Source organism: Oncorhynchus tshawytscha, linkage group LG03 (assembly GCF_018296145.1).
Source record: "Oncorhynchus tshawytscha isolate Ot180627B linkage group LG03, Otsh_v2.0, whole genome shotgun sequence".
NCBI classification, from domain to species: domain Eukaryota; kingdom Metazoa; phylum Chordata; class Actinopteri; order Salmoniformes; family Salmonidae; genus Oncorhynchus; species Oncorhynchus tshawytscha.
The window spans coordinates 3,518,610-3,525,873 of record NC_056431.1 but is presented as its reverse complement, the minus strand read 5'-3'; positions in this window follow the sequence as shown (position 1 = coordinate 3,525,873).

The following is a 7,264-nucleotide window of genomic DNA, read 5'->3' as shown; positions in this document are numbered from 1 at the left end:
GCCGCCCGTTTTACTGCAGAGTGCGGTCCCCCCCGAAAAGAACATCAAACAAGGTGGAATACCTTTGCTGCGGCAGGTCGATTGGACTCATTTAGGCAGGTCAATAGGACATGTAGAATAGCAGTACCTCCAAGCCACTGCTATTGCATTCCCTTGTTTAGGATTGGGACTGGATTTAAATCAGATCTAAAAAAAAACCTTAAAAAATCAATCAAATGTAATATATGTATGCTACAAAACCTTCCACAAATCTATTTGCCACAAACCCGGCCTAGAACCCTGCAAAGACCTAGTACATCTTATCGGGATTTACTTTCTATAAGAGACCTTGAGAGGAACCAGACTCAAGACCCAAAGCATGGTTGGCTGGATAGAGGTGAGAGAAGGCAGTAGGGAAAAAAGGCCCCATATATTGCAGGGGGAATCCAACAAAATACAAACATGAGGCCTGTATCTTGTAATGAACACGTTAGTGAACTATTTACAGCATGATTCACAGAGGCAGTGGGAGCAGATCAGCACATCACGTTACAGCAACACAGCCTACTGCAGTGCATGGACGCTCACCAACCCATAGAGCTATAGGCTGCTATACTATCCACCAATCAATGGACCCGACTGGATCCATGTTCAAACTGTTTCCTGCAAAATTGCACTTATTACATCCCCCAGTAGGTGTCAGCACCACTCCATTGTGTCCTCTGTCCTGCTCTGCCCTGCTCAAAGTCACAGCGGATCAACCTGAAATACATCACTGTAATGTCCAGTAGGCTACAGTCAGTGCATCATATTATCATTATCATCTGCTATCTGAGCAGCTAACCGATCGATGCAGCTGTACTTAGTCCATCGGTAAATAGCCCACCCAATTTACCTACCTCATCCCCATACTGTTTATATTTATTTACTTTTCTGCTCTTTTGCACACCAGTATCTCTGCCTGCACATGACCATCTGATCATTTATCACTCCAGTGTTAATCTGCTAAATTGTAATTATTCGCCTACCTTCTCATGCCTTGTATATAGACTCTTTTTTTTCTACTGTGTTATTGACTTGTTTGTTGTTCACTCCATGTGTAACTCTGTGTTGCTGTCTGTTCACACTGCTATGCTTTATCTTGGCCAGGTCGCAGTTGTAAATGAGAACTTGTTCTCAACTAGCCTACCTGGTTAAATAAAGGTGAAATAAAAATAAAATTAAAATAAGTCTTTCAGTCAAGTATAGAGACAAATGGCCATTTTCAAACAAACCCAAACTCTACCCCTGGACACATGCCAACTGGGGGTTTGGTAATGGACAATCCAGTTGTTGTTTGGTGCTTGTTCATGATATAACTACTGTATATATGCATGTGTTTTGTGATACTGGTTGAGTTATATATTAACAAACTGAGTCTCTAGCAGGTGTGTTGGGGTGTATAATGAGATTCTAAAGTAGAAGCTATGGTACAGTATACTGCTAACGTTCAAAGTGTCACTACCTTACTGTAATTGGAAGTTATTTTTACCCCTTTTTCGTGGTATCCAATTGGTAGTTACAATCTTGTCCCATCGCTGCAACTCCCGAATGGACTCGGGAGAGGTGAAGGTCGAGTCATGTGCCCTCTGAAACACAACCCAAGCAGCTGCTCTGCTTCTTGACACAATGCCCGCTTAACCCGGAAGCCAGCCGCACAAATGTGTGGGAAGAAACACCATACACCTGGCAACCGTGTCAGCGTGCATTGCGCCCACCCGCCACAGGAGTCGCTAGAGCGCGATAGGACAAGAACATCCCTGCAGGACAGACCCTCCCCTGACCCGTACGATGCTGGGCCAATTGTGCACCGCCCCATGTGCCTCCCGGTCGCTTCCGGCTTCATCAGAGCAGTGTTCAATACTGCTGCCTTTGTTTTTTAGCCTCCACACTTCATTGCTCCCCTTCTCAATGGAAACTGAAGACGAGGAGAAATAGGGGAGGAGAGAGAGAGGGATAGAGACAGAGAAAGTGAGATGAGGAGAAATAGGGGAAGGAGAGAGAGAGGGATAGAGACAGAGAAAGTGAGATGAGGAGAAATAGGGGAGGAGAGAGAGAGGGATAGAGACAGAGAAAGTGAGATGAGGAGAAATGGGGGAAGGAGAGAGAGAGAGGGATAGAGACAGAGAAATTAAGATGAGGAGAAATAGGGGAAGGAGAGAGAGAGGGATAGAGACAGAGAAAGTGAGATGAGGAGAAATAGGGGAAGGAGAGAGAGAGGGATAGAGACAGAGAAAGTGAGATGAGGAGAAATAGGGGAAGGAGAGAGAGAGGGATAGAGACAGAGAAAGTGAGATGAGGAGAAATAGGGGAAGGAGAGAGAGGGATAGAGACAGAGAAAGTGAGATGAGGAGAAATAGGGGAAGGAGAGAGAGGGATAGAGACAGAGAAAGTGAGATGAGGAGAAATAGGGGAAGGAGAGAGAGAGGGATAGAGGCAGAGAAAGTGAGATGAGGAGAAATAGGGGAAGGAGAGAGAGAGGGATAGAGGCAGAGAAAGTGAGATGAGGAGAAATAGGGGAAGGAGAGAGAGAGAGGGATAGAGACAGAGAAAGTGAGATGAGGAGAAATAGGGGAAGGAGAGAGAGAGGGATAGAGACAGAGAAAGTGAGATGAGGAGAAATAGGGGAGGAGAGAGAGAGGGATAGAGACAGAGAAAGTGAGATGAGGAGAAATGGGGGAAGGAGAGAGAGAGGGATAGAGACAGAGAAAGTGAGATGAGGAGAAATAGGGGAGGAGAGAGAGAGGGATAGAGACAGAGAAAGTGAGATGAGGAGAAATAGGGGAAGGAGAGAGAGAGGGATAGAGACAGAGAAAGTGAGATGAGGAGAAATAGGGGAGGAGAGAGAGAGGGATAGAGACAGAGAAAGTGAGATGAGGAGAAATGGGGGAAGGAGAGAGAGAGGGATAGAGACAGAGAAAGTGAGATGAGGAGAAATAGGGGAAGAGAGAGAGAGGGATAGAGACAGAGAAAGTGAGATGAGGAGAAATAGGGGGGAAGGAGAGAGAGAGGGATAGAGACAGAGAAAGTGAGATGAGGAGAAATAGGGGAGGAGAGAGAGAGGGATAGAGACAGAGAAAGTGAGATGAGGAGAAATAGGGGAGGAGAGAGAGAGGGATAGAGACAGAGAAAGTGAGATGAGGAGAAATAGGGGAAGAGAGAGAGAGGGATAGAGACAGAGAAAGTGAGATGAGGAGAAATAGGGGAAGGAGAGAGAGAGGGATAGAGACAGAGAAAGTGAGATGAGGAGAAATAGGGGAGGAGAGAGAGAGGGATAGAGACAGAGAAAGTGAGATGAGGAGAAATGGGGGAAGGAGAGAGAGAGGGATAGAGACAGAGAAAGTGAGATGAGGAGAAATGGGGGAAGAGAGAGAGAGGGATAGAGACAGAGAAAGTGAGATGAGGAGAAATGGGGGAAGGAGAGAGAGGGGGATAGAGACAGAGAAAGTGAGATGAGGAGAAATAGGGGAAGGAGAGAGAGGGATAGAGACAGAGAAAGTGAGATGAGGAGAAATAGGGGAGGAGAGAGAGAGGGATAGAGACAGAGAAAGTGAGACGAGTCAAAAGACAGGGAGAAAGGTGGGTGTAAAGAGAGTGAGATGGGTAGTGTATTGGGAATGGGCAATTCCATAGCAACGGGCTCCGATTTTGTCACTTAAAATGTATGCCAAACAAATAAAATGTTTTCAAAGATGAACCATCTATATGCATAAGGACCACTTTTAACAATTTACACTGAACATTTTACAAAAACACATTTACTGGAAGAACTGTGCAGATGCAAAGTTTGGTAACAGAATTTAGGTAAATCTATTTTTTTATGTGACCACATTTTCCAAAAACTTTGAATTATTTGCTCCGAATTAAGATTCAAAGATGTCTGCAGAAAAAATGAGGTGTCAGCTATGACATGGCACCTTCAGTTTGAAAACGTCTATTTGGGTTATTAAACAACAGTAAGTGAAGTGGATGTACACATAGTAACAGAATTGCAGTAACAGCATTTCATCTTTGGTCTCTGATCTGAACTACACAGAAAGAAAGAAACCAAATCAAATTGTATTTGTCACATGCACCGAATACAACTGCCTTGAAATGCTTGCTTATGAGCCCTTCCCAACAATACTGAGTAAAAAAAGAAACATTTTTTTAAACTCAAGGGGAATAAAATACACAAGAATGAAGTTATATACAGGGAGTACCAGATCAATGTGCAGGGGTACGAGGTATTAGATGTAGATACATGTACTGTATGGAAATAAAGGCAGGGTAAAGTGACATCACAATATACAGTATAATAACAAGAGTAATAATTATGGATATGAATGCCATTCTCTTCATGGTGATGTACAGTATCCTAAATAGGTACACAAAGATAGAAATATGTAATATCCTCCTTTGCATATTTGGTTATTATTTTACACACCAGATATTATTTTAATGAGCTCCGCCACCAAACAAGACCAAATTTGGTTGTCTGAACTGGACCAAATCTGAACCAATCATAGATTTCTATGTTTCACAGGTTTGGACATAAAAAGCACAGTAGAGCTCAGGGCCCTTAACTGCCATTTGTTTCATATTCCTCAAAATGGTTATTGGAAATGTTCTTGTGCAATTTCTTATGTTTCTCCTTTAGCAAACATTTAAGAAGAAATTAGATTCTTGAAAATAAAGTTATTGGATTTGTTTTTAATTCCAAGATCTCTAAACCCTTGTCTTAAACTCTGGGCAGTGAGAGAATAAGCCCATGAAAGAAATTGAACATGTTTAATTCACTCAAACTTCATATGAAAGTTCCAGTATAGATTATTTTAAACCCAATAACATGTTTTAGAACAGTAATCTCAGTAGGAAATATGCTAACATGATTGCAATTGCTAGCTAGATAACTAGCTAAATCGGTTGCCTAGCAACAAACATCTTAAGAAGATTCATAAGAAGATATTTGAGGAGTTCGTAAGAAAATCATTCATTCTTAAGATATTGTTGAGTAATTGCACTTGCAAACTATTTTATGAACTTCCTAGTACCCTAGTTGGGAACCACTGCAGGAGAGTATAGTCAAGTAGAGTATATTTCAGTACAGTACAACAGAGTTCAGTAAAGTACAGTGCAGTAGAGTAAAGTAGAGTATAGCTCAGTACAGTACATGATAGTGTACTCAACTCTAGTGTGCTGTACTGTGTACTGTACTGAACTCTACTCCACTCTATTCTACTCTACTGTACTCTACTGTACTCTATTCTACTGTACAGTACAGTACTGTACTGTACAGTACACTTTTCTTTACTGTACTGCAATGAACAATACTAAACTTTTCTTTACTGTACTCTACGCTCTGCTATACTGTAATGTACTGAAGTATACTCTACTTTTCTTCAGTGTACTGTAGGGTACTCTACTCTACTCTACTCTACTCTACTCTACTCTACTCTACTCTACTCTACTCTACTCTACTGTTGTGTACTGTATGTGATGTCCAAACTTGTTAAACATCTATGACGTCTATGATTGGTTCAGATTTGGTCCAGACGTCTGTGGACGTTGAAAACAAGGCCGGTCCGAACCAAAGGACAACGTCTGTGGGCAGTGTCAGTCGGTGCTGAGTGGAAAGAAAGGGGGCTCATGGGTAGGTGTCAGTAAGAGCCGGAAGAGGTGACATTAATTAGAGAGAGAGAGCAAGAGAGGCAGGTGACAGAAAGAGAAAGGAAACTATTATGAGCTGAATATAACAGTATGTTAGTGGAAGGGAGGACAGTAGCAGGTGACCCAACTGTGGTTTGTGACTACTATGATTTCCCATTGTAGGCATATTGGCATATTGCATGACTGATTTTTCTGAAATTCCGTTACCGATTTGGTTTTAGTCACTTAATAATTCATAAACAAACTTAATATCAGTAAAAACACTATAATTCATTGATAGGTCTACCTTGTTACTTCTGTGAACTTTTATTATCCTCCCTCCTCATGAGGGAGAGAAATAATACAATATTTGAAAGATACGTGGGTTTTTGGTAATGGAATTTGAAGGCACAAGGGCATTGTTCCTTAAACTTACAGAAGGCAGAAAAAATGATCCTTAATAAAATCTACATTTTGATATTAGTTGGCAGGTTCTTCACTTAAGACTTTATCTGGTAGATGTTTTCTAAGACCCCTTTTCCATCTTTTAGACAAGAAATCAAAGCCTTTCTTTATTCCACATTTTTAGGATGGAAAATGGTTGAAAAATGTATATATGCCTTAATTCCTAAAAAATATAGACTCGTAGTTTTTATTGGACACCCAATTTGACATGTTCCTATGAACTTCACTTGTTGGTGCTCATGGGTAATTTAGCAAGGAAATTACCGAATGTATCAGGGCAATTCTCCCTCTTTCACACAGTTTCTCCATCCAGACCATAGTCTCTCCATTTGTATCAAAACGGCTTATTGCTTTCCTTCCTCTCTGCCCTCTCAATCACCGTTGCTGCTAACACCTGGCTCACAACCTCTCGCTACACTCTTAGAAAATAAAGGTGCTATCTAAAACTTCAAACGGTTCTTCGGTGGTCCACATAGGAGAACCCTTTGAAGAACCCCTTTTGGTTCAGTCCAGTCAATTTTTTCCACACCGATCTCAACAAACAATTTCTGTATGGACCTCACTTTGTGCATAGGGTCATTGCTGACATTGCTGTTTCATGCTGAAACAGGAAAGGGCCCAAACTGTTGCCACAAAGTTGGAAGAACAGAATCGTCTAGAATATCATTGTATGCTGCAGCGTTAAGATTTCCCTTCACTGGAACTATGGGACCCGAACCATGGAACATGGAACAGCTCCAGACCATTATTCCTCCTCCACCAAACTTTACAGTTGGCCCTATGCATTCGGGCAGGTAGTGTTCTTCTGGCATCCGTGAGATGGTGAAGCGTGATTCATCACTACAGATAACATGTTTCCACTGCTCCAGAGTCCAATAGCGGCGAGATTTACACCACTCCAGCCAACGCTTGGCATTGCGCATGCTGATCTTAGGCTTGTGTGCGGCTGCTCGGCCATGGAAACTAATTTCATGAAGCCCCCGACGAACAGTTCTTGTAATGACGTTGCGTCCAGAGGCAGTTTGGAACTCAGTAGTGTGTGTTTTTCAACCGAGGACAGGCGAGTTTTACGTGCTACGCGCTTCAGCACTCGCCGGTCCTGTTCTGTGAGCTTGTGTGGCCTACCACTTCGCGTCTGAGCCGCTGTTGCTCC